General features: G+C 38.6%; 1 pseudogene; it reads left to right on the top strand.

The window, feature by feature from the left end:
* The first annotated feature begins 2,881 nt into the window (after positions 1-2,881).
* LOC117310059 (non-selective voltage-gated ion channel VDAC3 pseudogene) lies at positions 2,882-3,766 on the top strand (annotated as a pseudogene).
* Positions 3,767-9,255: the final 5,489 nt, after the last annotated feature.

Raw genomic sequence — 9,255 nt, 5'->3', positions numbered from 1 at the left:
AAAAGAAGCCAATACAAGGAAACAAAAATTATATCAGGAATTTTTTCCAAAAACATAGTCCAGGATAAATTGGGTCTGTGTAGATTCATCCTATTCCCATACACATTTCATATTTCCATCTGTCCAATAAAGACTCTGTTCAAATAGTGATCCTAAAAAGCTGATTATAAAGTCCTAAAATAACAAAAAATCTTGAAATATATAATATGCATTGTAACTATTGAGGTGGGAAATAATAGATTAACTTATGTAAGACTGATTTGCAATAAGAATTTATATTTAAGGGAGTTTTCTGTTTAAGAACTTTTATTTCCTTAAATCTTATTCTAGCACCACTTGATTTTCTATTATTTTTGTTGGTGATAATGTTTCTTTAAGATTTCTTTTTGTTAATGCTGCTGTGCTTTTATTTTGGTAGTACTGATCTGCTCTTAGTTTTTTTCACTCCCTCCCAGGAACCGTAGTCATCCTAATTATTATATTTTAAGTCTTTACTATTCTCACATATTTTTATCAACTACATTTGGCCCTCTGTAACCGTGAGTTCCACAATTGCGCATTCAATTAACTGCAGATTGAAAATATATACATTTTTTAAATGCCAGAAAGCTCCAAAAGACAGAACTGGAATTTGCCACACACTGGCAACTATTTACATAGCATTTACATTGTATTAGGTATTATAAGTAATCTAGAGATGATTTAAAGTAAATGGGAGGATGTGCATGAGTTATATGCTAGTACTACCATTTTATATAAAGGACATGAGCATTAGGGAATTTTGGTATGGGAGAGCCGGGCAGGGGTGTGGATCCTGGAAACAATCCCCTGTGAACACTGAGGAATGACTGTAATTAATTTTTGAATGGCAACTTTCTGTCCCTAATAATTAATTTACTATTCGTTCTTTATTATATTGTTTTATTACTAAGTAACTGCAGTGTATACCATTTCTTTTTCCCCCTCTAAATTTCTTATATATTCTCACAAATAACTTGACAGGTTGGGTTTATGTAACAAATTTCCTCACACTTCTCAGGCAAATGTACCAAAATAAGGAGATGAATATTCATAGGGGATAATATATATCCATATATATATGAATATTCATATGTATATGGAAAATCAAAGATAAAAGAAATATTGAGGAATATTAAGAGTCTATAGCTATGTTTCACTTATGTTCATTTTATGTTGTTCATATTTATGTTCATGTACATATGATTTCTAATATTTTATTTTGTAGTCTGCCTTCTCCTTCACTCTGATTCTTTTCATTTATACCTAAACATTTTTGTTCTTAGGAATTCCAGTTCTGGATGTGGTAGTGTAAATAATTTGGATTAATCCTCCTGCTGAGAACTAGAATATCTGAACAATTATTTTTTTAACGTTTGAAGTCATCAAGGAATTATGAAGTCAGGAAGAATCAAGGATCCACAATCTTAAAAAAGAAGGAAACACAAAGAGATGGTCATTGCATTCAGGTCTCTGGAGCTTCCGAAAGAGGCAGATGAGAAGCTGAGCAGCTCAACAGAGGTACTGACAAATTCATGAAGTTAGGAGAAAAACCTGGAATTCACAAACTACCGAAGAAGAGGATCCCAGGAACCCCTCTAAGCTTTGGATAAGCTACAAGGCTACACTCTAGGACTAAGTGTGAACTCTAAATGAACTGACCTTCAAAGGGACTAAAGCAAGCTTCAGATAATCTCAGCTACTAACAAGAAGAAAAACGTAAGTGCTCTATTTAAAGATACCATCATCTTAGACTCCAATTTATCTCCCAATTTTTCATATACAGTATCTGCTACTCATTAAAAAAAAAATCAGGAAAATGAGGAGACAAGTTAATGTGATAGCTAACCAAGGGGGGCAAACAATAATAAAAACAGACTTACAAGTATACAAATAATCCGACACAAACCTTAAAATAACTGTACTTAATATGTTTACAGAGATAAAAGGTGAAATTGAGAATTTATGTAGAAAACTGGAAATGATTTTTAAAATGAAACTTCTATAACAGAAAAATTTTATAATGTGCTTAGCAGCTGGAGAGAGAACAGTGAACTGGAAAATCAGTAATAAACATCCAAAATAAACGCACAGAGGAACAAAAGGATAATAAACGCAGAAAAGAGGCTAAGAAACATACGAGCTATAGTGAAAACTGTATGAGGAATTGGTCCAGAAGAAGAAGAAAGAGAGAATTAAACAGAAGCAATATTTGCCAAGATAACAACTGAGAATTTTCCAAAATGGATGGATGATATCAAACTACAGATTCAAGAAGCACAATAAAACCAAGAAGGTCACTATAAAACATATCACACCTAAGCACACCACAGTACAACTGCTGGAGATGAAGGGCAAAAAGGTGTTAAATGTAGCTAACAGAAGAAGAAAAATGAGCTTCAAAGGAGCAACCAGACTGACAGCAAAAATATCCTTCAAAAATGTAGGTGAAACAAATACATTTTCAGACAAACAAAAATGAAAAAAATTCATCATCAGCAGACCAACACTAATGAAAATACTAAAAGATGTTCTTCAGCCAGAAAGAAAATGATTCCAGCTAGTAGCTCAGAGATGCAAAAAAGAGTGAAAAGAAAAATAGAAGATAAACATAAAGGGAAATATAAACGAATATTGAGGATTGAAACCATAATAGTGAAGTCTTACGGGGTTTTAAATATATAAAAATGAAAATACATGGCAAAACCACTCTGGAAAATAATTTGGTAGTTTCTTAAAAAGTTAAACATACACTTACACGTGACGCAACAATTCCAATGTCCACCAAACGGTGAAGGTATAAACAAATTGTGGAATTTTAACACAATAGAATATCACTCAACTGTACCTAGTAACGAACTAACTGATCGATTTTTCTGAACCAGCCATCTGTGAGTGGGCTCTGTCAGTCTTTGAGGGCTGGCTTGCTGACTATCAGATGAGCTTTGATGAGCTTTGACACAGCCAAGTCCAAACTGTCACGGAATAATTTTGCCCTGGGCTACAAGGCTGCAGACTTCCAGCTCCTCACTTCTGTGAACCATGGCCCTGAATTTGGAGGTTCTATCCAGCAGAAGGTTAAGGAGCAGATTGAAATGTCACCGAACCTCGCTTGGGTGGCTGGCAGTTAAGGATACCCGTTTCTGACATCACCGCTAAATACAAAGTGACTTATAGAACTTCTCTATCTGCTAAAGTAAGTCATGCCAGCCTGATTGGACAGGGCCATACCCGAACACTTTGCCCAGGAGTCAGACTGACCCTATCTGCTTTGATTGATGGAAGGAACTTCAATGCGGGAAATCACAAGGTTGGGTCGGGATTTGAACTAAGAAGCTTAACGTGGTTTTGAGTAATGCACCAGCTTTGTCCCTGGGAATTAAGAGAAATGAACCCACTATGTCTTGACCTTAGTCAAGGTCTTCTGTGAAATTTGAAAAGTGCAAACTTTTATTCTTCCAAAAATTGTAATCTTGCCCATACTGAAGTCTAGAGATCGTAAGTCCATCCTAAGGGAGGTGCTTGAAGGCATTCCTGGAGGTTGTCACGTTTGTGCCACCTTTTAGTTCCGAAGTGTTATTTTGAGTGTGTTCCTCAGTGATGATGTAGTGTCATGTTATAAAGAAATGACATGATCCTCCAGTTTGTACATCACGTCCTGCCTGTCCCTCACTTCCTCATGACCTTTTATTATATTGGTCTCTGTGCTGTAGTGGAATCTTTGGTTTTGCATCAGAAGAAAATAAAATAAAACCATCACATTTGAAACAAAAAAAGAATGGTTTAACACCTGAAAAATTTTGTCATATTAACAGAATTAGGGGAAAATATCATATTACCTTATAGATAAGTGCCAAAAAAGAACTTGCCAAAATTCAATATATATTCATGATTAGAACTTTTAGCAAATGTAAATAAAACTGCTTGAATCTGATAAAATGCACCTATAAAAAAAACGTACACAAACATTATGATTAAATGTTAAAAACTTTCCCTCTGGAACTGAGAATGAGACAAGAATATCTGAGCCAACTAATAAGAAAGATAAAGAAAACAAGTGTAAGAATATGAACACAAGGACGAAAACTGCCCCTATTCACAGGCAATTTGGTGGTGTACATAGACTATCCAAAAAGATCTACAGCTAAATTATTAAATTTAATTAGTTAGCAAGGCTGCTGGATATACCAATATACAAAAATCAATTGTATCCTTCTATCCCAACAACAAGCAAAAAATTAAAATTTTTATTTATTTATTTTTATTTTTAATTATTGAGGTATAATTGACAAATAATGTTATAGTATTAGTTTCAGGTACAACATAATGCTTTGACATTTATATACATTGTGAAATGATCACTATGATAAGTCTAGTTACCATTTGTCATCACAGTTACGAAATTATCTTTTCTTGTGATGAAAATGATTTAAGATCTACTCTCTTAGCAACTTTCAAATACACAATACAGTATTATTTGCTATAGTCAGCATGCTGTACATGACATCCCTGTGGCTTATTTATTTTATAACTGGAAGTTTGTACCTTTTGGCTTCCTTCACCCATTTTGCCCACCCCTCACATCCCCTCTCTGGCAACCACCAATCTGATCTCTGTATCTATGAGCTTGGCTTTTTTATTTGTTTGTTTTGTTTTAGATTCCACATATAAGTGAAATCATGCAGTATTTCAAGGTCCATCCATGTTGTTGCAAATGGCAAGATTCCATTCTTTTTTTATGGCTGAGTAATATTCCTGTGTGTGTGTGTGTGTGTGTGTGTGTGTGTATCACATCTTCTTTGTCCATTCATTCATTGATGGGCACTTAGGTTGTTTCCATGTCTGTCTATTACAAATAATGTTGCAGTGAAAATGGGGGTGCAGATATCTTTTCAAATTTTTGTTTTTGTTTTCTTCAGATAAATACCCAAAGGTGGAATTGCTGGATTGTATGGTAGTTCTATTTTTAATTTTTTGAGGAACCACCATACTGTTTTCTGGAAAGCCATTTGCCAAGCAAATTGGAAAGAAAACATCAAGAGAAGTTTAGATAACATAATTGTCACAGTAATTCACCTTCTAAGAATCTATCCTTAGAAAACAATAATATCACAAACACACTTGGACAAAGGCTTATGTCCAAGGGTGTTGCAGCCTTGCTTACCATGGCAAAAGACTGAAATAACGTAAGTGTTCAAACTTAGGAGAACGATTATAGCGACACTGTCTCTCAATCAGATAAAATGTGCCTGCCAAAAGAAAATAATAAAATGGATAAATATATAACATAATTATAATAACTATAATTACTATCTATGTAAATATATTCATATTATATGTAATATACAATAAGAAATATTTTAATAAAATGGAGAATGATCATGAGATACCATAAAGTGAAAAAAGGAGATGCAAAATTGTAAATATGTACTGGAAAAACCCAAATGTCCATCAAGAAATGAATGGATAAATAAAATGTGAAACACACACACACACAATGGAATAGTAGTCAGCCTTTAAAAGAAATGAAATTCTGTTACATGCTACAACATGGATGAACATTGAAAATATTACGCTAAGTGAAACAAGTCAGGCACAGAGGGACTAATAGTGTATGATTCCATTTATAGGGGGTACCTAGAATATGTAAATTCGTAGGGACAGAAAGTAGAGCAGCGGTTATCAGGGGCTGGAGGAGGAATGAATGGGGAGTACTGTTTAATGAATATAGAGTTTCAGTTTGGGATGATGAGAAGTTCTGAAATGGATGGTGGTGGTGGTTGTACAATCTTATGAATATATTTAATGCCACTGAATTGTATACTTTTTTTTTTGACAATGAAAAAAGCTTTAATTCTGTCTTGAAGAAGAAGAAATGTTACCAGTGAATCACACACAAAAATAATTCTTTAAGCAAACAGACCACACTAGTCCTGTGATTTTTTTTTTTTTTTTGGTTGTGTTGGGTCTTCTTTGCTTTCTCTAGTTGCGACGAGCAGAGGCCACTCTTCGTCGTGGTGCGCAGGCTTCTCTTGTTGCAGAGCACAGGCTCTAGGCACGCGGGCTTCAGTAGTTGTGGCACACAGGCTCAGTAGCTGTGGCTCGCAGGCTCTATAGCACAGGCTCAGTAGTTGTGGCGCACGGGTTTAGTTGCTCCGCGGCATGTGAGATCTTCCGGGACCAGGGATTGAACCCATGTCCCCTGCGTTGGCAGGCGGATTCTGAATTGTATACTTTAAAACCGTTAAAATGATAAACTTTATGTTAGGTGTATTTTACCACAATAAAAACATGCCCAGGAGAAAAATACACAAGTTTACAGAAAATGCATGCTTTGAAATATGGGATGATGTGCAACTGATATTAAGATGTAATCTCTGGATACCGATTGATTCATTTTTAAAATTGGGATTGATTCATACAGAAAAGATGTGGAATTAAACGCCTACTATGTGCCAGTTACTCTTCTAGGATCTGGGGGTAGAGCTTGGTAAACAAGACAGGTGGCCCCTTAGGGCAGGAGATAACAAATATTGAGATTATAAGAAATTCTTTCTTTTTTATCTCTTTCTATATTTTCTAAATCCTTCTCTTGAGTATGCTATTTTTATATTTGGGGAGAAAACATAAGTGAAAGAAGAGAAGCAGTTGAGATGGACTTTCTCCCTTGGTGTAAACTCATACCCCATCCGTAGAGAGAAGAACAGGCCTGATGATGGGTGAGGGGCTGAGGGAGGAATCAGAATTTACGGAACCAGAGAGACCTGTGGTTCCTGCTCAGTCTGCCATCCTGCTTTTCTCCCTGTTATGTTTTGGGTTTTCCAGCTTCCCGAAGCATCTGGACTACAGTTACTCTGTTAATCCTGCCCACTGCATCCCATTCCGATGGTTTACATCCGTATCCGAAAGATTAAGAGCTTCGCTTTTCTAACGCCAGGATTTTATTTCTTTGAAAATAGTCCTGCCACAACTTTTGAATCATTGTGTTGGCCCTCTCTCTACTTACAAAAGGCCATGAACTGTCTTCTAGAGACTCACAAAGCCGATCTGCAAATATCAGGCAGAGGTCAGTAGACTCAGGGGTTCAACACGTCTCCACCGAGGAATCAGAGCAAAACTGAGATAATTTCAAGGCTTTGCAATGTAAGGAGTCCCCAGTGGCCTCATTTCTACATCCTGTCTCTGCCCCCAAATAAGTGACCCTAAGTTTGTTCTTTCTTGTCTGATACGGCTGGGATGAGGGGAGGAAGCTTGACCTGAATGAGTGGAATTATTTGACTTTCTTCACAAGAACCTCCCCCTCCCTCCCCTGCCAGCTCTTGCAATTCTTCTGTAACTTTTGGCCTAGGGATCTATTTTAGGCAGCCCTTTCCACACTCTATTAGAAACCTCTCCTGTTGTTGAACTAGATTTTGGAGGTGTATGAACGTCTGGTTTTTAGACTGTGAGTCCCCTAAAAGCTGATATCATCATGTTTAATTCTAGCTATTCAGTGAATGTCTAATTTATAAGTCTATGATGCATGAATAAAACTGGCTTTCACGGCTTCATTTTCATCTTATTCTTAAGACAAATTTTATTCCCTGTATTTTCCCCACAAAAAACTAATGTTTTTCTCTTCTCCATTTCAATTCTTTTCATTTCTCTTTCCCCAAATCTCCAGTTACCAGTTCTTACCACTGAAAATTCCTTCTCTACTCTCTGTTCCTGCTTGTTCGTGATCTAGCAGCCTTGCCTAGGAAAGACGGTGTGGTTTGGTGGTTATAAAGCACAGGCTGCCTGAGTTCAAGTTCTGATTCCACCACTGGTTTGTAACTTCTGTGTGTCTCAGTGACTTCATCTATAAATTGGGGCTAATTGACAAACTATGTGATAGGGTTGTTGGGGGAGGGGTCAGGAATGCAAGGCACCTAGCGTGGAATCTGGCAACTGAAGAAGGATTCAATGACTGTTCGCTGGTAGTGATGTTGCCTGAATGGGTATAAGGAATAACATTATTTAGGTAGGCAGTCCTTCCTTCATGGACTTTGTCCAACTCTAGACTTGATCCTATGAGGAGAAAATGGATCATTGACCAGTGAGGGAAAATCCAGAAGAATGGGTTTTGGCCCCAGGGGAGAGGTGACTGAGAAGGGTGACAGCTGCCACTTGTCCAGCGCCTTCCAGCTCTGGGAGCACTTCTGTGTGCCTCAGACCCCTTGATGCTCCAGCATCCCCGCCATCGGCACAAGCTCTCTGAGATTCGGTGACCCTCCTCGTCAGCTGTATGGTTCCTCCCTTAAAAGGAAGAAGCCACAACCTAGAGATACAAACCGTTTGCCTGGGGCACACAACCAATGAGTGGCAAAGCTGAGCTGAAGTTCCCGGTCTTCAGAGGACCAACCTAGGACCTTTTGGAGACAGCAGAGCTGCTGGGTCTGTTCTTCATGTCCACTTGATCCACCACATTTCCACGTAATCGACCCTGCTCTGGGGGCCTTGCCTTCCTAATCAACCCGCAGTTACATCCTTCCATCCCCCGCAGCCCTGGAGTCAGTCCTGGACGCCACAGATGCAAACCATGAGTGTCTCCACCCCTCCTCACATACCTAGGGGGCTTGAGGATAAGCCACCAGCCCAGACTGGGTCCTGTGGCCTGGCCACAATTGCTGGGCTTAGGTGACTCTTGGAGGGACCTTGTGTGAGACCTGGCAGCTTCCAGAAGCATCCAGGGGGCTCACCTAGTCCCCAGCCCTCTCTCTCCCTGCGCCCATCTCTAGCTAAGCACTGCTTCCTTAAGTCTGGTCTGTTGCCCTAGCTAGTCTGTAGGCCATGGGGAGGCCAGCCTTATTCTGAATCCCGGTTCAACTGTCAGTGGACTTGGCACCCAGCCTGGCCCCGTCTCTGGGATTTGAACTGACCCATAGTGTCACTTCCTGCCATAAACAGATGTCTGGGAACCGTGCTTCATCCTCTCGGCTCCCGAGCACTAGAAGGCTGCCTGTGTCCCCCAGTCCCAGGCCTTGCCCACCTGCTTATAGACACTTTCTTTACCTACTGCTTCAGAAACGGGCCTCCCATCCCTCTGTTCCTCCCTCCTACCACCCATTTTGTCAAAGGACCCATGATATTTTGCATCCAAGTAACCTCAATTTCAACACAACCATAGGATTGCTAATACCTCTTTATGGAGTAGAATTAGACTATTCACTCCAACTGTGACATTGGGCAAGTTATTTTACTGCTTCAAGACTTTAC

The sequence above is a fragment of the Tursiops truncatus genome, chromosome 21 (assembly GCF_011762595.2).
Source record: "Tursiops truncatus isolate mTurTru1 chromosome 21, mTurTru1.mat.Y, whole genome shotgun sequence".
Classification (NCBI taxonomy): domain Eukaryota; kingdom Metazoa; phylum Chordata; class Mammalia; order Artiodactyla; family Delphinidae; genus Tursiops; species Tursiops truncatus.
This window is presented reverse-complemented; position numbering and strand designations above follow the sequence as displayed.